A 24,555-nucleotide genomic window follows, 5' to 3' on the forward strand; every position below is an offset into this window, starting at 1 on the left:
ACTGTGATAGTTACTTCAGTTTGGTGACCTACTAGATGTGTTGTTGCACATACAGAATAAAGCCTTTAGATGCAGCTGAATTTGCTTGGTGGGCTCTAGAACTTCCTTGGAAAGACAGACTAAAGATCCCATAATGACTTCCTAGGGTGTGGGAACTTCCCACATGTGCCTTTAATGAGCTGCAAATGCTTTTGAATGTATAGTCACTATCCTTTCAGTCTTCAAGCTTTAGATAGAGTGGAGACCAAACAGATGGGATGGGTGTGAACCTGACACTGAGAAAGCATTAAATAGGAATGGGGATCTCTTCAAATACAAACCATCTGGAGATCAGCTGACTCTTCCTCAACATGGGAGTTCCTGCTTTTTTTTGGATAGTGCCTTATCAAGGAGTCTCCTGGTCAAAGCAGTGGAAGGTTGTGAAAGGACAAGAGATTGGTAAGTTTGTTTTATAAGTGGAAGTGTGGCTTGGGGTTCTTCTTAGGGAAAAGTAGCCAGTAAAGGGTCACTTGCAGGTATTTTTTTTGTTCCTAAAGATTTATTATTTCTTATGTTTAAAACTTGGGCAAGGATGAGGTGCTTACCTCTACCGTGAGTAGTGTAAAGAGCTCACTTGTAAAGAAAAAAACCTTGAGATTGAGATTTTTTGAAGGGCTGATGTGACCTACGGGGTGAGCCTAAAGATTCAAGTCAGGAGAGCTTGGCTGTGAGTTTGTACTGCACTAAGGAGAGTGCTTCAGAATACAGAAAGTGCAAGCTTTAGTGCTTATCTCTGTCTGCGTTGCAGAGACTTGAAATAGCAAACAAATTCAGGTAGCAGTGTGGTGAATGGCTAGTGGATGAGTGAGGTGCACTAAAAAGATGCATGTGCAGTATGCTACAATGGCTGGAAAGGTAAGGCTGGCTTGTTCCAAGATGTATGACTGGTTTGGTTAATTACTCCTCTCTGACTTGTACTTATCTTCTTGTTCTGTAGCATCTCCCTATTAATTCTGGTTTCATAATTAGATTGCCGCCTATTCTTATATGTTCAGATTAAAGCTCTCATGTAGTATAGTATCATTCTTGACCTTTTAAGTGACCTTTTTTAACAATGTGGCAGTGAACGAGTAAACAGTAATGAGTTTACTGTGCTCCTTCCCTCGCTCTCAACTTTATCTGATGCACTGTGGCATAGGCAAGAAGACCAATTATTTTTTAAATCATGCTAATTAGTAAAAAGGCCATGCTCTGATGGCTAGTGAGCTGAGCCAGGTATTGTTCCTCATCTCCCTCCTCACTCCTGCACTGCCCTCTTGCTAGAGATACCAGATATGGATCATGAATACTGGGATAAACGTGCCTGGTAGGATTACACTGAGGTCACCAGTGTGGCAGTCGAAATGAATGTGTCCTGTTGTATTTCCAAATGACAAAGATACATGAATAAAATTGAGCAGCGTAACTGTTCTGGAGGACAGTGAGACTGTAAATACACACATGCCCCTGAGTAATAATGCAGCTGTTTAGCTAGGCAGGTGAAGGTCTGTAAGTCCTGCAGGAGCTACATGTGTCAGACTATTGCAATTCAGGAAAAACTGTTGAAAAGTTATAACTGGGAATTTCACAATGGATCATTTTGATTCTCGAACAGAAATATTTTCACTTCAAAGTGGTATAATTGAGATACTTCATGAGTTTCTAAGCTCTGTGGAATTATCAATGCTTAAGTTGGTCCTGTGGTTCTCTCTTGTTTAGGTCAGGTTAGCATGGTTGAGATAGAAAAAGTATCTCTTTGAAAATTAAGTGCTAGTTTATCTTCCACTGTATGTAGGGGACTCAACAGGGAGGAATTGAAAGGCTGAAAAGGAGGTAGCTGTGCATTTCAAAAGCACAAATCCTTCAAGTGTATTGGAGACAAAGCCAGTTTGTTTCTGACACATTTGCAAACAATGAATTAAGTGAACCAGATTTCAAAGGGAAGTTCTGTCTGACCTTTCTGCTTATATATCCCAATAGAGAATATTCCCTCTGTGGGTAAACCACACACAGTAGCATCCTCCTCATGTCATTTACAGTAAATCAAAGCAGTACAATGCTAATGTAAAGGCAAAGTTGCTGTGTCCTAGAGACAAACTGACCTGTCATCTGAGGTGAGGTAACCTGAGCTATAAGGGTAACACAAAACTCTAGGTTGTGAGTATGGCCTCTCTGCTGACTGGGGTGGCTGGCCTTCAATACTCTGAAAGAAATGTATAGATCGCTTGTGTCCCTGTTGCTTTTTGTGTAAGATTTTGGTGATGCTGATCTAGCTACTCAGTGTGTCACTGCTTTGTAAAGGGCTATCTTGTGCAGGTGTGATTAAAACAAAAAAAAACAACCGAACTGCTGTTAGAGGATTTGTCACTGCAACAGTTGTTTTAAAATGTTACTCCTTGATACAATTTTTCTTCTGCTTCATTGTTTCCATTTTGTTCACAGTTTATATACAGTTTTGAAGGTCTAAGAAAGCCTTATCCTGCTAATATAAAAACAGTTTGTTCCCAGCATCCGTGACTATTCCAATCTATGAAAGCAAGGTGATGGAAAATCCATTTTTATTAAAGATGGAATAAAAAAAGTTTTGTTCCTTTTTGTTATTTACAAGTATACGTTCCATAGCAGTTGCAGAAAGATTGGATATGTGTAGTCTGCTGGACTCACTTTCAGGGGACATGTCCTCTCAGGTGATATGTGTGGCTCTGCTACCTGGGCGAGTCTATCAGCAGTTATGATGTATGCATACGTCTTGTGACTTCTGAGCCGTGGAACTGTTCTGTCATGGAAGTAAATACCAGTAATGAAAGCCTGGAGAATGGATCCCACACCAGTTCCTCCAATCTAGAAAGTTCATCCCAACGTCTTGCTCAAACTCAGTATTGGATGATTCTGTACTTTGTTAATCCTCCCTCAAAGTGCCCCTGTAGCCTTTTGGAGATTCAGTATTTATTATTATCATTGCTTCCTACCCTAAGCAGTTTGCTGAGTTCAGTCAAACAGCTTCTTGATGCTTCTCAGGAGGTGGTAGCTTATAAGGTTCCTGCAGGACTTTTGACTAGACTGGCCTCTCAAAATGTGAGGCAAGGCCATGGTGTTAGTCAGTCTCGAGAAAGGACCAGTGAAGAGGCTTATCATTCTGCAGCTGGCTAGGTGTTTCTACTAGCAGGACTCCTTCCTCTTGCTTTATTTCCTGTTTACTTGCTTGTCCTGGACAGGTGAGACCTGCCCTTTCCAGCAGTGAATCCCTCATAGTGTAAGCAAAGCAGAACAGAGGAACGAAGAAGGCTTTGTTTTCTGTTGGTCCCCTGTGTGATTAAGATATATCTATGACAGTCTCGCCTCAAGCCCATGTTGTTTGTCAAGTGGTCAGAGATATATCGAAGCTCTATACCAGGTAAATCCAGCTTATGGTCCTATTGTAATTCCAGTTTCTTGTTTGTTTGAAGGTATTTCCCACATTTTTGTGTATTTTAAATAACAGTTAAAGGCCCCAAAGTGGAACAGTAAGCCAGAATTGTTTGTTGGGTCAGTTTTATCCCTTGTTCTAGATTCCTCCTGAGTTGAAGTTCAGTGACCTAGAAGTTATATTGCTCACAACCTCTTGTGATTCCAGCTCCAAAATGTGATTTAAGTTTTGCAGTGTATATTATACCTTGATGCAGCAGTCAGGAGATAAAACAGATGCTTCTTAGGACATGTTGAAATGTAAATGAACAGGAGTATGGGGGGATCTAAGTTCTTGCCTCTTTAAATTTTTATTATTTCCTATCCAAGCTTACTGTTTTTGTTTAATCTTGCCATTCCTTTTCTTCTTCATTGTGTGCTCTTGTTCTTAGGGATATGCAAACTTTATTAGTCAGCTCAGCTTTCAAGCTCTGTGCGCTTTTGTGTTTGAGAATTGGGAATCAGGTACTTTTACAGTTAGCCTAAGGGGAGAGCTGGGCAGGAGGAGCCTTTATGAATAATCAGGGTTGACATCTCCAACGTTGTTCCTTCATTATAAATATTGTTAAAGGAGCTGTGACCACCATGGGCTCAAACAGAACAGAGCATGGAGGGGAAGAGAAAGACAGCCTTTGATATCCGCTCTTTACTAGTTATCACTCCACTGATGACACTGGCATTGACAGGTCTCTTAGATTTGGCTGCCTGTTTTTTTGGAAAGTTTTTCTTCTATTAGCATAATTATTCTGTCTGTTGAAGGCTGATCTCATTGTACAAACCGTAAAGGCTGGGATCACTAGTTAGTGCTGGTACTTGTAAATTTTCTTAAATGTTGTATGCCTAGTAGATGGCATAGAATAGAGCATTCTTACTGCATCACCTGGTTTTGGCTGCCTGCCTTAACTGGATTTACTGAATAGCTCTACCAGTAATTAATCATGCACTTCCTATGAGATATATAATTTAAATGATTGGTTTGCTTCGCTCTTTTGCTCTAAACTTTATGCCCTTTTTAGTTTAATTGTGTAGGAAAACAGTTGCTTAAGCCTGGACTTTTTCAGTACTTTTCCTCTTTTAGGAAACTAAAATGTTTTTTTTTTGCTATCACAATAAAGCTGTCTACTGTGTTAAATATTACTGAGTGGGAAAATTCTGTTTAGTGGGAGGATTTGTTCTCCATAGGATTAACACAGCTTCATGGGACACGTAGCATAGATTTTCTGTTCATAAAATACTTTGAAGTTTTAATGGGTATAAAAGTTAAAAAAATACAGTCAGATTTTATATTCAGAATGATCTTGCTTTTGGAATATAATACAAAATGTTTGCAAGTATGAGCGTAGTAATTGCTTTATTGGATCTATTCATTTTGGCGCATAAATTTTGCTTCCCTAAATCATGGACAGCTGGAATGCTTGCTGTAGTGTTTGAAGTGCCTTGGGCACTGTGCAGAAGAGTTTCTCTGTTCTACTCACAGATCCTCATTTGGCCTGGGTGTCTTCCTGGAAAAATGTCTGAAAAATTCCATAGATGAATGGAGACTTTTCCTCTATGCTCAGCACTCCTGCCATAGCATGAGCAGAGGAGATGGAGAATGCTGAGAAGAGACCATGTTTTTCAGCTGAGTTGGGGAGGAGATGAGAGATCTAGGTGCTGAGATGGCCTCAGGCACTTCTTTTAATCAGAATACCATTTCAGATAGCAGTGTATGTATCCTGGGGAGCAGAAGGGGATGGGAAGAAAGTACACCCCCTCTTAGCCAAAGATGTCATCAGTCAGTCAGTATGACAATTACAGAGAAAATGGTGATGAATTGAAGTTTGTATTTTGGACGTGGTCTGTAGGCTTGTTAGAGTCTATGGATTTACTTCTAAGTAGGCTCAGAAGGTTACCAAGAGAATCAAGTGCACCATGAGAAAGTTTAAATCCTCTTTAAAAAGATTTCTGTTCTTACTCTGAAAAATGTTTTGGGATCTTCATATTGGAAAAGAATGTGTGTGCCCTTTACTTGTACCCAAGTCACTGCTTTACACCCTGATTCAGTGCTTTCTATGCATGGGGCAAATCCTTAGGCCTGGTCACAGGGTTGATGGGCTGTTACCCGCTGCTTGCTTGGGATAAAGTTTGTTGGCAACTTTCTGCAGAATCTTTTTTCTCCCTTTAACATGTGTATAGCTAAACCTGAACAAAGAGTACTGAATTTACGTTATGGAAAATGTGTGTTAGATCCTATACTGACAGGAAAGGAATGGGATATCTAAGTTGGCACATACTGAAAGGTATTTTCCCATTAAGTAAAATGGATTTTGTTTTCTGTGTCATTGAGATGTGAAGTGTGATGAAATCCCATGAACTCTATTCAGTCTGTATGTGCTAGGACTGTATATCGGCTAGTATGCATAAACTTTCTCTTTTATCCTTGTCTTGCAATGCAATATATAGCCAAACTCATATGACACAATTCTGTGCTGGCTTTATAGGGATGAGAATGTAAAAACAAAGAAAATGTAATAGGGAGAAAAACTGTAAGTCAAGGAAATTTACTAAGTCAGTCTGGAGAACCTGGATAGGCATGTGTACCTGTAAAATATGTGTATATACAGACAGATGTCTCTCAGAATGGTCTGCATGCAGTTGCAGCAGTGTTGCTGACCTTTTTGCCTGTTTAAATACTGTCCAGTGTCACACTTTCAAGTTTTCACTTCCATTCTTGTTTAACCTTTGCCCTGCCACAAGCAATCTGATGTTCAGTAACTCTTTGCAGCTCCTTTATTTATTTTTACTGATGTTGGATTCTGTCCTGCAGATTCATGGAAGAAAGCACTTTATTTTACCAATTTGAAGGCATCTTTAAGACAGTATACATGGTAGAAAGTATTGTGCATGTTTTATTCTCTTTATTAACCTCTTATAGAAAAGTGCTTTTGAATTGATCGGTAGCTCCTTGCTCTTCTAAGGTTCCGTAAAAGCAGTGCCAAAGGTAGCTGCTTTGCCTTACTGTCTGACTTTCTTTTCTGGCTTGAAGAGTTTGCCTGATCATCATTTATAAAACAGGGAGCTGTGACTAAGAGACTAGTTATATCATAGCTTGATAAACCTTTGTAAAGCAACGTGCTGTTGCGAGTAATGGCCTCCATTCATTATTAGCCCAGTTGATTTTCATTTACACTTGGCTCTAACAATTAGCTTGAGCAGGTGTGAAGGTGATGGAGGGCCAGGGACGCACAGAGGTCAGCCACTGCTCTGTGTGATAAATTAACCATTATTATCTGCAGTGAAAGTGGCTCTTTCCGCTTGTCAGCAGCAAACAAAGGGACAACATATCTCACATGAAGTGGAATCAGGGCCACTACTGCAAATGTGATGTGTCTGTAATTTTGCGTGGTAAATAAAAGCAAATCCTTTTGAAGTGTCACACCTGTGCATTTCACTTCAAGGAGGTAAATCTAACCTTATAGAATAAATTTATGGATGTTGAGTTTCAAAGCTGTAGTAAGGGACATTTTATAGTAGTAAGACATTTTAATCTGAATTAGAAGCTAACTGGAAAACTATTAGGTAAAGATTGAAAACATGGAGATTTTCAGCAGACTGTAATGAGGAAATTATTTGAGACTACTGAAGTCTAAATTCCTGTATTACTACTTTAAAATCAGCCATGATTTGTCTGCGTTGTATTGGCTTTCTGCTAAAATTTACCTGTGTAGACTCAACAGTTCTGCTTGGGCTTGGACAACTGCAAGTGTGGTACTGCTGCTCTACTACTGTGAACTATTGTGTCAACTGAACTGTCAGCCTTTTAGTTGTCATGAATAAGTTATCAAGGATTGGCCTTGACCCTGTGTAGAGCTGAAAGGGAGTATATAAAAGAATGTGGGCACTTTCCTTCCCAATAGAAGTAAGGTAGTACAGTGGACTTGAGTGCTTAATTTTTCTGTTCTACCAACTCCCTCATTTGTTCTGTTCTTGGAAAGAAAGGTTCCACAGGATGAATGCCCAAAGCTGATTTTTCATTATTTGGCTAGCAAAATAGTCCACCAATTTACAGTGTTTAAAGTATGTGAACTCCCTACACACACACAGAGTCTGTTTTACAGATTGGTAGGAAGAATATATGGATTTTTCATAACCACTGTAGTCTTCATAACAAATTTTCAAAGGAACTCAAGGCTTTGTTTCAGTGTTAGCTTTAATTGTTTGTGATGGGAGAAAACATTCCTCTATTTAGTTTGGTGAAAGAGCTGTACCATAGCACTCCTTCTAGCATTTGTCTTAGTTGTTCACAGTATCTGCGTTATAGACTCATAGAATAGTTAGGGCTATCTAGATCACCTAGTTCCAAACCCCCCTGCCATGGACAAGGACACCTCACACTAAACCATGTCACCCAAGGCTCTGTGCAACCTGGCCTTGAACACCACAAGGGATGGAGCATTCACAACTTCCTTGGACAACCCATTCCAGTGCCCATTCCAGTATCTCGACTACTAGCCCATAAGCTTGATCCCAGGGGACCGTATTAGTTTATTTTGAAGTGGTGTTTGATTTTGCTGTTGCTACTCTGTTGTTTATGTCTAAAGTGATAGTGGGCATTCTTGAAAAGCCTTTGTTTCCAAACATGGAATTCTTGTGCAACTCATTTGCAGAATACATTTTTTTACTGAAGCATCACAGACTTGGAATCCAAGTACTCTAGCAGACCTAGCACTGAAATGGGGCTGTTATCTTCTTTTGTCAGAAAGTTAAAGAATTAGTAACAAATCTTACAGAAACTTGAACTGAAATCAACAAAAACATACTAGGGCATGAGCAGGAAGGTCTGTCATTAACCTTCCATTGCACTACTTAGGCAGGCACCTCTGCGGCTGCCTATACTGCCTGCTGTCTGTGCCATGGAATCTGCAGAGATGCCTTCTTTAGTGAAGTTATGCCTCTCTAATGCCAATATGAGGGTGAGGGTGTTATGCTATGGATTTGCTACATACATGATATTTACTTCTCAGCCTTCACTAAGTGAAGTTAGGGATGCCTGCACAACCCTCAAAATGCTAGTATAACTTCCTCATAAGCAATCAGTTGTCCGTCTGCTGCCACAGGTTTTATTGCTGAATGAAGGGTAATGCTGTCCCCCAGGAAGCAGAAAGCTGTATATGTAGAGCTGCTGTTTATCAAAGCATGAGTGAAAGAGGGAAAGGGCAGGGGTGAAAAAGAGATGGACAATTGGTTGTTTTTAAGAAAGCAATGTGTTTATAATAAAAAGCAACTAGTTTGCAGCAGTTTAACATTGCATAGAGTCTCATTAGGAGTAAAATATATGTTTAACCATTTGATGTGTCAAAAGGAAGGGTTGAACTCATGGGAATAAATTTGATACACATGGGTTTAATTACTGTGAATGGGTAGGCAAAAACAAAGTATACAAACCAGTGCATTTACTCTTCATATGTGTGTATAGACATACGTAATTAGAGCTGTTTATTCCTGCCACGCGCACTTTTCTTGTTTTTTTAATCAGAAGAAGTATTCTGATAGAAAAGCATGCACCAGCTCTACCATTGTAGCAATTGCTTGTCATAGACAAAGATTAAAAAATACCTCTTTGAAGATAAACTCGAAGCAAAGCAAGCTAATTTTACTCATTAGAAATACATAATACCATAATTGGGAAGGGTATAGAGAGGAACACAAATATTTGTTGCATCTGTATGGCAAAAAAATAAACATACTTTAGACAAATATATCTTTTGAGTTTCACTTTGTGGCTTGTAGCACATCTTCAACACAGAGGGATCAGTGAGATACAAAGGCACTTTTCAGTAATTCATCCAAGGTTGTGTTAAAAGTCAATGTCAGGCTGGACAATACTTCTGGATATCTACTCTTACAGAAGCTGGAAAGTGGATGTCCCACCTGTTATGTATCTGATAAAAGGTGGTGTGGTTTTTCGGTTCTGTTTCGTTGTAGGTTTGGGGTTTGTTTTTTTGTTTTAATTTGAGCAAGTCATGGTAGAAATATAATTTTTGTCTGAGATGCAAATGAATAGGAATGGTGCTGCTCAAAATAGGGAGGTTAACAAATGTACTTTCCAATTCTCCTGGAAATGGAAGCAAACAAAAAGTATGATGTAGAAACTTAGATGTGCTTGCTCTCTTGAGGATATTCAGGTAGTGAAAGGCCAATGAAAAACTGTTACAGTGTACTTGTCTCTTTGATCTGTATTTATAAGGACCATTTTTCCAGTTACACACAAAGATTCAATGAATTAAAACGGCCTGCTAAGGCAGATTTATCCTCTTCCCAATATCTTTGCACAAGGAAGCATTAGTTTAGGCAGTTTATGATTTGGAGAAGATAGACTGGGTATGATGCCAAATTTTGTCTGCTGCAGATTCATCACAAGCTGAGACTGTAAAACAGATACAAATTGCTAATGCTCAGTGATGTGCACATACCTGGAAGCTCAGCTCAGGTACCTTTCCTATAGCTTGAAGGCATTTCTAAATCTCTGTACTTTGGTCCCTAGTCAGATAATCTGTGATGTGGTTGGCTGGGGGCTTGGGGTGGGTTTTGCATATGTGTCTGGTTTGGTTTTTGGGTTTTGTGTGTGTATGGTTTGGGGTTTTTTTTGGTGTGTGGGATTTTTTTGTTTGGTTGTTTTTTTTTTCCTCTAAAGGGAATTAAGAAGTGCAAAACCAGTTGGGAAATAAAAAGATTGGGTCAGGTAGGTCAGTTTGTTTGCTTTGTTTGTTCTAGCATGTCATACTGAAGTGAATTTTACTGAGTGGGTTTTATTCAATCTCGGATTTCAGAAGTTCCTTAGTCAACATCACAGGACAGACAGTTCCTTCAAAAACATTCCCAACATGATCTGAAGTACATTTTTATGGGAAGAATCTTGTCCGCACTTCAAGATGTATTTGCAAAACAGACAACTGTATGTATACCCATAGTGTATTCTCCTGGAGGAGGCAGGCACCGATGATGAGGTCATTCATCTCTCTTAATATTCAGAATCTGTCCTCAATTTTGGAAGCTTTTAGCATGTTATCATTAATCAATGAAAAGAACAATTCTTTTATTTTGAGCTGCCAAAACCTTCACAAACTTGCTTGGCGCCAGTGAAACTTTAAGATATAAGTGGAAACTTTAGCATTGTTCGAACCTTATGTTGCAACCCTGCCTAAAAGCAGGGGTGCCCATACACAGTGATGGTCAGTAAATCATCCCAAAATCTTGCCGAGTAGTTCCTGGAGTTGACCAATTGTATGTGTTTGGTGACTTTCTGGTTTTTCTTTTTATGGATGTGTTTTTAGGTGACAAAGTTTGAATTATTTTCTGTGAAGCTTATGTAGTGCATAAAAAATGTTGAAAGTTACTGCATACTATTGAGAAACAAGTTGGGTTTCCTCAATTAAAAACCAAAGCTTCCTCCCTCCCTCAACTTTGAATGCGCTAATCATGTAGTGCTGGTGTGAAGTAATGCTTTTGGCTGTTGGTATTTTTAAACTGGCATCAAAAGGTGGTGTGTGTTCTTTCCTGAGAACTGGAGTATGGAGGTGCAGAAACAGAAATACTATAGGTGAAAACAAGCTTCCTCTGAAGCTGGTGCAGGTTCTGCTCTGGAAAGTATAAAGAATAAAATGTTCCATGAAACATAAACAAGAAGAGGAAATTAAGGAAATGCACAGGGATATTTGTAGGTTTAGTTATTCTGAAGCCATTTAAAATACTCAGAGGCTTTATTGCTCTGAGGAGAGGGAATTGGAATTTTTCTGAAATTATCAGATTTGATAATTATCATATGTGCTGAATTCATAAGTAGCTGGGGTTTTCTATGGCTTGGGTGCTTTTCCCCTCCTTTTTCTCTGTTTATGTAAGTTTTGAGGTAATTAATCTTGTTTCCCTTTTAGGAATTTATTAAGGCAACTGTGTAGCTTTAAGTACATGAACAGCATCATCTGGTGATTACCTGTATCTTTCAAGTCAGCCATATGCTGAAATTCCATAGTGGATTGCACCATTGCAGTGATGTATAGGAAATGCAGTTGGTTTCCTTTACTTTGGGAATCTAAATATTCTAGTTCAAGGCCTGCTGTTTTGAAGTTTTTTAGCAATTGTTCTTTAAAGATGCAAACTACTTTTAAATTGCTTCAATGCTTTATGCACTCCCTGATTATAGACAGCTTATAACACATTTGTATTTATACACTGCAAATTGTTATATATGTTCTGTGTATGAACTATGCATAGTTTTACTGATGCTTTTAGGCCAAGCTGCATCTCTGAAAGCTTATTTTTAAAGTGAGGGTTAGGTTGTTTCATTTGGGGGGTGGTTTTGGGGGGAGAGGGTTGTGGGTTTTTTAATTTTTCTCACTTAAGCGAAATTCTATTGCTGCAAAATTCTACTGCTGCAAAGTACAAATTCTATTGCTGTAAAATAATTGTATGAGTGAGTGCCTCTGTTTAAGTGAACAGTTTATGGTTACTATATTAAAGTGAACATTTCAACTTGGCCAACACAACCACTGAATAAACACATATTGATATTATAGAACAAAATAATATATTAGTGCATTGCTCATTTGTGCTCTGATAGTCACCCTTATGCTATTAGTCATGCAGGGAGTGACAAACACAATTACACTCGAGTGCTAATAGAGTGGAAGGGCAAAACTGCCTGACCTCGGCATCCTGGGTCGATTTAAATGTTTGATGTCTCATTGAATTAGTATCACAGTGTGAAAGACAAAGCTCAAACTAATGGAAATGAGCCTGGACATGCAATACTGCTGATTGGGCTGACATAATTAGAATAATATTCTTCACACAGCTAATAACAAGCAGAAGAAATAAATAACCAAGAGATAACTTAATGACTGCATGCTAAAATGCTCCTTTGAATATGCTAAGGTTAGCATTTTCTGTTTACTTATGGAGCACTGGGGGAATTTTTTTCTCTGTGTAATCATAAGCTGTGGTGATCAGCTCCATACTGGTCACTAAGGCCATATGAAGCTATGCAGATTGACCTAACTTTCCCCCCCTCCCCAACATAATCGTTTAACCCTTAGGGCTTGTTATAAATACCTGCTTCTCAAGCAGATCTGCCCAATCCCTCACCAACAGAAAAAAGGAAAAAAAAAAAAGCTGAGACATGATGCATTCATAAGTATTTAGCCTTGTATCTTCTTATACTCATGCCCTTGATCTATGGGGTACAGGGTCATAAAGTACAAGTAAGTGTACATGGCATCTGGAGAGTAGGCATGAAGTGTGGTTTTGATATGTTTGATACAAAATACAGGACAGGTTTTTTTAGAATGCTTTTTATGGTAGTTCATCTTTAAATTTAACTTTGGCAATCTCTTGTGTTACTTTCTCAGCTTGAGGTGAGGTGATTAGACACAGACTGAGGAAAGATGCAGGTGAGAGGGGAACATGTAGAAAACCGCTTGATGTTACTCATCAGTTCCATCTAGACCTTTTTCTTCATCATTTGTTCCTGATAATGATACATATACCAGAAATCCACCCTAACAAAGCATGTTTGCTTAACTTTAGGTGGACAAATCTTTGCCATCAGTGCAGCTAATAACATGTCCAACCATAACCATGTACTTTGAGGATTTTGTAGGAGGACTTTTGATTCTTAATCCAGACCTACTGAAACCAAAGCCAAAGGAATTTGCTGCCTAGGTATCAAGGAGTGTGAATCCAAGACCCAGATAAGAAATTCATTCAATATATTAGGCTGATGAAAACCTTATTTCTTTCACTTCCTACTTATAAAAGTTCACAACTTCAATTTCTAGATTTTTCTTATGTGAATAGTTCCAGCAGCTTCCTGGAGAGACTGAGGATTCTTTTCAACTAAAACTAATGTGTCCTTGGAAAGTATCAGCAAACAAAACAAAACTTTAAACTTAATATGTCTTAGGATTTGCTAAGAGATGTCTTTTGGGTCAGGTCTTCAAGAGAGCAGGTCCTCATCAGGTTTCAGTCAAGTCAGAAAGCTTTGTAGTGTTTTTGAAAACTGCTACAGAAAAAATCTGTTTCTTAATGCAGAATCTGGCAGTGAACTTCATTGTACTTCTGGAGCTATGGCCTCAATCACAGGAGGTTATCAGCACAGCAAGAAATTGCTAGTGAGATCTGATTCATTTAAATTGTGCTTGTTAGTGATAACTAAAACTTTATGGTGTTAAACCACCTAAGGCAATATATGTGGGGGTTTTATGCCCAATTGGCCCATAAATTCATGTAATGACAAGCCTTCTATCATGAACACACTGAAGTGGAAACCATAGTCTTAAATGAGTAAGATGTTGCAAACTTGCTGGTAGAAGAGTCCCAACAGAGCATTTCAGCTTTGACCAGTGCGAGGCAGTGATATGCTGTTCATCTGTTATGTTCATAAGCTGACCTACATTGGTTACTTCTTTTCAAACAATAATAATAAAAAGAAGGCCCAGCATTTTCAACAAATCATATTATTTCACTTCATTAAGGGTTAAGGTTTTATGTCAGTCTATTACCAGCTCAGACTGAGGTAGCACTGCTGAGCCAGCGTATGCCACAGTATCATGGGTTGGTACAGCGGTGGATCTCCTCTGCTCTCAGCTCAGTCACCCTCAGTACTAGGGGGGGTGTCTGTTCAAATGATGTTTCAGGAAAGGGCTTAGTGTTTATGTTGTAAAACAACACCATTGGTAAGCACAGTTGGCATGCAGGTAGTAAGAAGCACAGAACTAGTTCCGTGCCCCAGATTATGGTTCTCAGAATGACCAAAATGTTCCTGCCCTCATCCAAAAATCTGAGTCGTGAATGCTGTTGGATCAGTTACCTTTGTCAGCTCTTCACACTGTGGAGCTACCAACGCTGACTTTGTGCTTGCCTGCTCTGGGCTGTTTCCACATATGTATGGAAGGAATCCTGTCTCCTTTTAGTAACAAACTCAGTGTCATGTAAAAGGAGTAGGAGTAACTCTCTTCCTCCATAACATGGAGAAGACAGAAGCAAAAAATATAATCAACTAATTCCTATTCCCAGTGATGATGAGAGACATTACCTGTGGGTAACTCCTCTTTCTGCTCCATCCTTCTTTTTTGCTGAGAATCCTGAATCAGTGAGGTTAGCTATGGGATGACAGGTTGATTGTTGAGGTAGCTTGAGTATAGAGGTGAGGGATTATTTTTGCTCTCTGTTAAGCTCCTGTGAATGTGTGCTGCAAAGACACTACAACCTCTCCACTCAATCCCTCTAGATAACCTTTCAGAGCAAATTGACTGCTTTAAAATAGGAGAGAGAGAACAGGGGCCATTAAAAACAGAAGGCGGATGCACAAGCAGATGAAAGATGCTCTTGTTTTTGCAGGGAGCTTTCTTTAAGCAAATCCGTTGGCATTTGTTCAGCCTAAGATACACATTTTTGGTAATTTAACAGAACATTTTGAGGTTGGAATCTGAGGCCTCCAACTACTTACTGCAATAGAGCTGATATTAACAATAGCTTGAGTGATTCTGGTAACTGAGCCCAACATAACAGGCATTCCTCCCCTTCCCATGTGGTTTCGTAGCTGAATGTACTGAGTAACTTGCAGCAGTTTCTTAGTGTTTAACCAGTGGGGGGAAACATATTTTTTCATTCATATATTTTTATGATATTTCTGTGTTCATAATATTGATGGTAGCATATTTTTGGTGGCAGACCTATTTTTCCAGTACATGTAAGTTGTTCTGTTAGGATCCCTATGATCTCAGCTGGTAAAAAAACCTGTCAGCAAAGACTGTTGTCCCTTACTTAGCTTCAGTTTCCAATTACAAATCTGTTGATGTTACAGCTCAGCATAACTTGCATATTAGAGCTGGCTAAAATTTTTAAAATTTAATCCTGTTTTTAATAGAATCGGGGGGGGGGGGGGGGGAAGGGGAACTGTTAAAAATAAGCAGTGGCTCTTAAGCCTCTTCTGCAGCTTCTAAACATTTTGGTGAGGTCTAAGTCCTGAATTTCAGGTCTTTATCTTAGTGAACCAGCAAACTGGGAAAACCTTTTTCCTTTAAAAGAAAATCAAAAATCTGCCTCAAACACAGCAAGAAGATACCAGATGATGTGGAGGGATCATGCTAATGAATGAGAAGTAGAATATTAACACATGCTGATGAATGAGAAGTAGAATATTAACACGAAAGGCTGAGCGTTTCGTTTCATCAGAATCAGTCATATCAGAATCATGGATCCCAATTGTTCTGTATGTCCGTCAACAATTTGTGCCTGTTGATATATCAGCCCCTGAACCACGGGTTTAGGTATTTTCCCATGAAGCTTTTAATAGATTTCTTATTCACATCTTCTATGTTTCCTTTATGCTCTGATTGCATGGACATTTGTTATTATTTTGTTCAGGTTTGTGCTAAGTAAGAATTTAAATGTAAAGAATAACTATGGGATTAATTAAACCTTTCTTTAGAAGGATTATTTTAACGAGTTAAGCTTAATTAATTAAAAGTAAAACTGCTCTTTGGCACCCACTAGTATGTCATACCCAGTGCCTTGTATACTGAAGGGTCATTTTCATATGATGGAAAAAAGGATAGAAAACATCGCTCTGCTTATTTCTATTCTTATCCACAATCAGTCAGCTTTTGATGTGTTCTAATTCTCTACAACATTATTCTCCTGTGATCTTAAAAGATATTCATCAAGGCTATGGAGATAAACTGAAACGTTTTGATTAAACTTAGTCTTCTGGATTTGAATACAGAATGTTCCTAGTAAGCAAACGTGTGTATCAGTTGGTTCGTTATTAAGAAACAACAACAAAAAAGTAAAGGTATTTTTCAGTAATTCTTGATGCTCATAGACTAGTTAATGCCCTGAACTAGGAGGTCTGTTTCCTTGTTTTCTTCCAAAATGTGTTATGTATTATGTTCTATTCCCTTTCTATATTCCCATTTTTTTATATTCTGTTCCCTCCAGTGGGTTTAGTCCTGCTGATACCTTGTGACAGTCAGTTCCACAGACTAGCGCTGCCTGTTTTCAAAGCAACAGTTCTCTAATGAGAGAAGCTTGCTCGTCACAACACCATGCATCCACTTTGAACAGCAACCTGAAACACAGTCAGGAGAGGTATCACTGGTATTATTTACTACTAAAACTCAAGCTGGCATTTGAGGTCAGGCACTTGGGGTGTTCTTACACAAGACCTTGACAGCTTTTCTGGACCACAGAACTGTAGCCTTTGCACTTCATTCAGAAAAGACAAACTCGAATAATAATAATTTGAAATCAAGTCCTTTGTGTGTTCAATTCTTCTAGTACAAATACTTCAGTAGCAAGGAATGTACTGAGAGTGGTGGTATTCCAGTACTAGCTGAACAAAAACAGCCTTCAGCAATCTGGGCTAATAAGAATGAAAAATAGACAAAAAACCCAAGATTTTGTTGTTTTCTTTTGAGCAAATGTAGAAATATCACATGTAGCTACAGAGCCGATTCACTTTCATGCCATTTGACAATCTGATAATTTTTATAAAGATACACTTAAAATGCTGTTTCATGCAAAGTTCACTTTTTTCCTTGTTTAAAAAGCACTACATCTTTAATTTGCAAGGCTGTGTATTAATTTTGCTGAGAGCACCATTTATTTCCCTTTCCTTCTACTTCATTGAAAGTCGGTTGTTGACAACTCTCAGACGTGTCAAACTCTCACCGTTAATAACTGCTTAAGGATCCCTAACTTCTATAAATGTTGGTTCCTGCTGAAAACCCTGTGCAATAGCCCTGTTTGAGGGAAGAGGAAAAAAAAAAGGGGGGGGGGGAGGGGGAGAAAGGGGGTGGGGAAAAAAAAGGAAAAAAACCTGAGAACTTCTTCTGATGAATTTTTGATTTTCCTTCTTAACAAAGAAATGTCTGTGATTCAAAGAAATAGCTTAAAGTGATATTATAAAATAGAATATGGAGTGCACTGTTCTGAATGACTCTTTGCTTTTAATGTGAGGCTGAAAAATTGTCAGTGCCTTTTTTGATTAGATGAGATTTTTTTTTTTTTTGTTCTTGATCTAAGAATTGAGGAGAAAAACATGCTACTTGCATTTGAATACGGTATGAGCTAGATGTAATGTGTTGAAGATAAAGCAATACCAGTACTGCCTCAAGGCGGCACCTGTATCTGTGGGTCAATGCCATTTCTCTTTAGATCGCTGCTGAGCCCCTCTCTTGGCTGCTGCTTTATTAGGCCTAATTAGGCAGGCTGTCACTTTTATTGGTGATGGAAAAGGAAGATAAGTAGATTACTTGTGTCATCTATCTCTATCCGGACGTGTCTAAAAAGTCTAAAGTGATTGCTGTGGGCCACAAATTTATTTCACAAGAGGGAGAAAAAGAAAAAAAACCTCAGAAATGTATTAAACCTCTAGAAATGACTTACCTTTGGCACTACTGTGTGTAATTTCAAACCCACAGAGAAAAGAGTTACACTACGTACATGAAGCCCTTTTGTTCAGAGGGAGAAGGTTGTCTGTAATGGTTTTTGTGATATCAAAATAATAATAAAAAAAGCTGTTTTCTGTTTAAAATTCTAGTAGTGGTTAATTTAATTTTTTTTAAGTTAATCCAAGTTATAATAATACTGGAGCATCTGTGGCTGGTGGAGTGGGCTGTTTTGATGACAGGCTTGTTGATGTGTTCCTCAGATAGGCTTACTCTGTAGGTCATTGCTCAGGGCATCTCCAGCTTATGCAGCATGTGTATATTTCTAATGATTGTTTATAGGGATAATTAATTATTTTCTAAATAAAGTCTCAGACATCTTCTTAGATAAATTAAGTGTTGACAACTGCTGTTATCAGCAGCCAATCAGGACTTGCCGTTCTTCAATTTCTGGGACATCTTCCACTTTGGAGGATGATATTCCTCAGGAAGTTCCTCAGAAGAAAGAGCTTATTAGCTATAGCATTGTGGTAGGAAAATGAAACTACCTCTGTATGGACCCTTATGAAAATTAAATGTGATCTTCATTTAGGGGTCAAATACTAGTCCTTGGGAAAGCTCAAGCATAAAACTATTTTATTTTTTTATTTTTTTTTAATTCTTTACCAAATCACAACCACAGAGGTGACAAAATGCTCTTTGAAATTTGGATCTCGTCTTCTAGATTTGTGCCCTTGGTTCAACTGCTGGTGCATGTAGTCATGTGGGATACAAATACTGGTCTTCCAAAAGCTGATTGCAGCCACGGCACAGGTAGCAGAATGTTAGCATAGGCACCTATAATTAATATGCCAAAGATGCCTGTGTGAAGATTCCTAAAATCTAGTGGGCTAACATCTGACTATTAGCTAGAAGAATAAGTTTATAGGTATCAGTAAAACTGCTTGTAGACTTAAAATCAAACTCAGTCACATCACATGGGCAAGAGGAAAAATTTTTCATAGTGAGCTTTTTTACTAGAGGTGAATGAAGAAGCAGTAGGGCTGATGTTCACTAGTAGCAACACACTGACTTACCAGGACCCTGTGCAGCATTCCTTACCCAGGAACACTCCTGTAGGCTTGAGCGCAGCTTCAGTGCTGTGTAAGGTCTTTACATGGTAGATTCTGGCTGCTGCACCAATGGCATTTTTATACAAGATCCTGCTTTCCACAGGCAATCAGCCACTATATTTGCTTGGAAGCTTCCAAACTTCTCATTGCTATTCAGTTCAGGATTTTAGGGGTTGTTTTCTTTGTCTTGAAGACCCTTCTTCACAGATATTGCCCAACTGTATCCCTGTATGTTGAGATATGTACAGTGTTGTGGAAATCCACCATTAAGACACCCAATTTCATAGCTTGCCGTGTAAGCCTTTTTGTGTAAGCGGGAGTTTTTTGACCCATATTATGCTAGAAAGCACAGAGGCAGCTGGTGCCAGGACCTTTTGAATTGGTTTTCTGGAAGAACTTGCAGATCATTATTAAGCTGAAGAAATTCAGAGATTTGATTCTAACACATAATCTTTTCATTAATCTTTGGGTTTTTTTTCTGCCTACTGCTGTAAGCTGTAACTTAATATCCAGTTCTTGAATATTTATCTTAACTACAGTATCTACTCAGAGTGGGAGCTTTTAAACTCAAGATTTGAGGTGTCAACGTCTCTGAATTACTATGGAAGTAATGATTGTAATGGAAGTAATTGATGTGTAATAAGTATTTGTCTTCTAAAGTTCAAAGGTTGAAACTACCTTCCTCCATAATACCCTACAGTCAACCTTAGAGTATAAAAGTGTGTGTCTGGTTATCTGTATCATAGAAATTGCCTTTGGAAACTGAGTGCTGCTGTTGGTCAGGGGCTTAAGCAGCAGCCTCACTGGAGGTGATCTCATCAGGAACTCTGGCAACTTTTATTGAGGAGCCCAGTGAATTGCCCAAGAAACAAAACTTTTTTACTCTATGACAGTGCTGTAGTGTGACTCCAGTTAATTTATGAGAGTGAGTAGCTGTGTTTATATTTACATTTTGTATTTACATTCTCCCTGATTGAACCATAGTACACACTGCAGGACTCACTTTGCAGTGGGCTGCAGGGAGCAACAGTGTCCATTCTTCGTGCTTGGCTGGCTACTGCTCACAACCCAGGGATATGGCACACCTTTCGTGAACTCTGGCTTCAAGCATGGACGGTACTATCTGGACCTGCCTATTTATAAACACTTACCCAAGGATATGATAAGGGGGCTGGAGCACCTCCTGTATGAAAACAGGCTGAGAAAGTTGGGGCTGTTCAGCCTGGAGAAGAGAAGGCTGCGTGGAGACCTCATAGCAGCCTTCCAGTATCTGAAGGGGGCCTATAGGGATGCTGGAGAGGGACTCTACATCAGCGACTGTTGTGATAGGACAAGGGGTGATGGGTTCAAACTTAAACAAAGAAAGTTCAGGTTAGATATAAGGAAGAAGTTCTTTACTGTGAGGGTGATGAGGCACTGGCATAGGCTGCCCAGAGAAGTGGTGAATGCTCCATCCCTGGCAGTGTTCAAGGCCAGGTTGGACAGAGTCTTTCCATCCCTGGCAGTGTTCAAGGCCAGGCTGGACAGAGTCTTGGGCAGCATAGTCTACTGGGAGGTGTCCTGTCCATGGCAGGAGGGTTGGAACTGGATGACCTTAAGGTCCTTTCCAACCCAAACCATTCTCTCATTCTGTGGTGATTCTATGACAATAACAGAATGGAGCTACTAATCCCAGCAGTTCATTCCATGGAGCACCATACCTCAGCCTACCAAAGATTGGACAATGGAGCATTTTCCTCCAGCAGTCGCTAGAAGGTCACAGGTGGGGAGAACTGAGGCCTGAACTCAGCAAGTGTGATAGTTATTTGCTGGCATTGTCTCTTAGCAGTCAAGGACCAAGGTCTGATCTACTGGAAGAAATGTTTGATTCTTTAAGTTAAGAAAAAGCCAGTTTCTGTATTGATATTTTTACCCACACATTGTTTTGGGTGTGTCTGTGTTCTGTAGTTTCTTGCCGATACTCAGGGCCTCAGTACCCCAGCAGTAGTATACATAGTGTATCTGAGTGATAAAAATGAAACTAGAACTTCAATTTGAAAGATGCAGAACAGCTGCATCCTGGCTTATGGAAAGGGAGAAAAGACCTTTGGTTTTCTTTTTCCTCCTTCCCCAGAAACACTCTTCATGCAAACTCTCTTCATGTCTATTTTCATGCAGTGTAATACCTATGAATAGCTGAAATAGTTGTATTTCTAATTCACTTGATCAAAAAAGAACCAAGAGCAAAAATGGCATTCTGATTCCAAAACTACATCTCTGGGAATAGCACAGGAAAGCCACTGTTGTATACTCTTGGAAAACGTTAAAAGCTCCACAAGTTGAACATAGCTCATTAGAATAGAAATGTGTTCAGAATATACAGTTATAGTTAGGGTTTTGGTTATACAAACAGATGTGTCAATATCTGAATGAGAACTATGGGATGGGAGTACTTCAAGAAATACAAAATATAAAATTTTATGATTTTGTTTTTTTTTAGCAGGTGTGTGATGCTTGTTCCATGGACATGTCAGAGTAAAAGCCTTTTAGAACAACTGTGTTACAATTTGCTTCCTAATCATTTAGGGCTTGCATATTGGTATGACCCAAGGTTCATATGATCACATGTTGCTGCAGAAAAGGACCAATATATATTGATTAACGGAAAAAGAAATCAGTAATGTCTCGTACAAACTTTTCCCCTTTTTATGTTTGTATTCTTGCAGGGAATACATGCGAGTTTTTTTTGTGTTCTATATACATTTATCTAGGCAAATTTGACCCTAAAATTACTGCAACCTTTTAAATTAATAAATGCAGCCTGGTTAGGCTTCTGTAACTCAAAAGCTGCACTAGCTAGCTGGATCCGATTCACTTTTAAGGGATGTTCAAGATTCAAAGAGGTTCTTGATTTTCAAAAGGCAGCTTGCTTTACTCTAATCATGTTTGTTCCCTCTCTTCAGGCATTGAACCAATTAGACACCAAGAAGTACAGCCTAAAAAGCCGAAGTTCAGCCCACAAAACTCTTGTGGAGCTAGCTGAGATCAGTTTTAAAGACTCTTTTCAGTTAAAAGCACCATGTTTATCATTTTTCTATTTCTGTGTTTCCCATAAAGCCAGAGCCAAACTCTGTGCCAGCTACCCCGGGCTTTGGTGGACTAGTTATCTTCCCTATTTATTTCTGATGACCTCATTTTTATCTTTTGATATGAGTGTACCTTTTATCTTTTATTGCAGACTGATGACAGCTGTGTTGGCAATGTAGGGGTATTTGTGAGCAGAGGGAGGTGACAAAGAAGAATAACCGCAGATACGCAAGAGGTCTGTTGCTGTGGCCTTTGCATGCCTGTGTTGATCAGGCAGGAGGAATTAGGAACTCCCTGCCCTTTGCTAGCACTTCCTTACATGGCTCTTTACCAAATGGACTTGCAAAGGGGAAGACGTGTCAAAGTCCACTACAGAATCTACTGCATAGGTGGACCCCTAGTGTGGCAGCTCTGTGGAAGACAATGTCTAGTCCTAGTTGCAGTAATGGTTTTCCTTGTTTCTATCAAATCTCATCAACATTAAGGGTTTTTTTTTGTCTTTGAACATAAAAAGGCAGTACTAAAGTGGACAAATATTATTGTTCTGTATTAATGACTTCTGTATCCAATTAGTGAAGATCATTATTGCAATATGTTATGACTTGCATTGCACACAAGAGACAATAAAAGCTTCCCAAGAAGCATCTTTAGATATAGCTTCTCTGCAGCATTCTTTGCCTGTATCAAGCCCTTTGGTCTATCATGTTGCCATACAGCAGCCAGAGTGACAGGCATTTGTCACAGGGTGAAGATTTTACCAGATCAGAACAGACTGCCGGAAGTGCCAGCTTTCCCTGCTGCCTATCTGGGTTTCTTGTAGGATGAAAGTATTTTGGGTTTGCTGCTGAAACAATTCACATTCCATTGCAGGTGATATAACCTGTTTGTTAAGCACATTTTAAGGAGAGATACTGTATTTTAATGGACATTTAGTAGCTGGCTATCAACAGTCTATGCTCCCTGCCTGGGGACAGCATGCAAGGTTTATTAAATATTAAGAAGTTCTTCATTACTTTATGAAACTATGACAACAGAACATCTGCATATTTAGAAAAGAGTAAGTTAACATTCTTTCGAATAGCTGCATCAGTTAGGGAAAAGGACTAATGTTTGTCTGACTAAAGATGCGTAAAAATGTGATGTCTTCTTTGAAGTTTGCTCTTTGCTCCCGATACTTGAGAATGTTGAAATTAACCTACGCTGCTTAACTTAGAACACAAGTGAAAGCACGCTCTCCTAAAGAATGCAGGAAATCAGGCCTCTTGGATAAACACTGCTCTGGCAATGTCTGTAAAAGTCCCAGTAATGTAACACAGTCCAGAGAGTTATATTCATTAGTGGCTTGTCTGTCACGTGTCATTTGGACAGGTGACATTTATCCCTGTCTGAGGCATAGAGATGCTACTCAAATTTCATTGTAAATCCCAGAGAAAGATGACCTCTTTGCAAAGAGGTTATACCTTACTGACCAGAAGTCCACAGACTTTTTGGAAGAACTCACTTCAAGCAGAGTTTGAGACAAGCTGAAAGCTTTTGCTATATGGGCTGTTTGAATAATGGGGAGGCTTTTCAACCTTGATGAAGCCAATTGCATATTGTGAGGTTTTGTATCCACCCTTGCTTATATGGGCAGAAAAAAACTCAATCCAACCCAGAGCTCTCTCTGGTCTTGATCTTGCCAGTCATGCTACAGTAGCAGTCTTGTTTCCATGTGCAGCAGTTTGCAGCAAAATTCCCTCAGTGATTACCATGGGACACAAGATCTTTTTAAGTGAGTCCCTTGTGAAGTAAAACAGGATGGATTTTAACTTAAATTGGTAGAGTTCTAAGGGTCCCACATGTATTACCACTCGGTGATGTGCAGCTAGGCTTTTAAAAGAGTTGGGGGCGGGGAGGGAGCATGACCGCAACTTTTAGTCTCTGATGTGCTGTAAAGATGTTTTTCCAGGATTTATAGAACGAGGAGACCTTCATATGTTTTTCCAGTTCAGCGCTAAAAATACTGGGCAAAGAGACATTAGCTGACAATAAAGTTATAACAGATATGATATCTGAAAATTATTACACGTTGGTCTTGAGACATATACTTGGTCAGGTATTGTGCTGAGTACAAGAATAACAGAAGGTGAGGATGGACTGTGAGGTAGCCTTAAGTCATCTTTTTTGTCTGGTGCACCAAGCTGGATCCGGAGTCTGACTTGTGTGTGCTGTTGTGGCAGTGGATAGACTGAACAGGGGATAAGGGCTGTAGTGGGACATACGGTGTAGCTCACTGGTTAAAATGATAAAACAGATCAGAGTATATATGTGGAGACTGAAGATGTTTCAGGAGGCTAAGGGATTGTTTTGCCACAGAAGACACTACAGGCTAAAGAATGGTTTGTGAAAAAGTGAAGAGTGCTTCAACAGCCATAAGGAGTGTGTAGTAAAGCAAATAAAATTACCCATGTTTAACTGGAATCTCTAATTTGATCAACAGCAATGTAGGG

At 39.1% G+C, this 24,555-nt stretch overlaps 1 long non-coding RNA gene across 1 annotated transcript in view; it reads left to right on the top strand.

Annotated features, from left to right (window-relative positions):
• The first annotated feature begins 252 nt into the window (after positions 1-252).
• Positions 253-24,555, top strand: part of LOC134167708 (uncharacterized) — a 234,945-nt gene continuing 210,642 nt past the window's right edge. The window contains exon 1 of the long non-coding RNA XR_009966263.1: positions 253-442. This is a non-coding gene — a long non-coding RNA (uncharacterized LOC134167708). The remainder of the gene's footprint in view (positions 443-24,555) is intronic.

Source organism: Pezoporus occidentalis, unplaced genomic scaffold (assembly GCF_034315485.1).
Source record: "Pezoporus occidentalis ecotype Australia unplaced genomic scaffold, CSIRO_AGI_Poc_V1 ctg11, whole genome shotgun sequence".
NCBI classification, from domain to species: domain Eukaryota; kingdom Metazoa; phylum Chordata; class Aves; order Psittaciformes; family Psittacidae; genus Pezoporus; species Pezoporus occidentalis.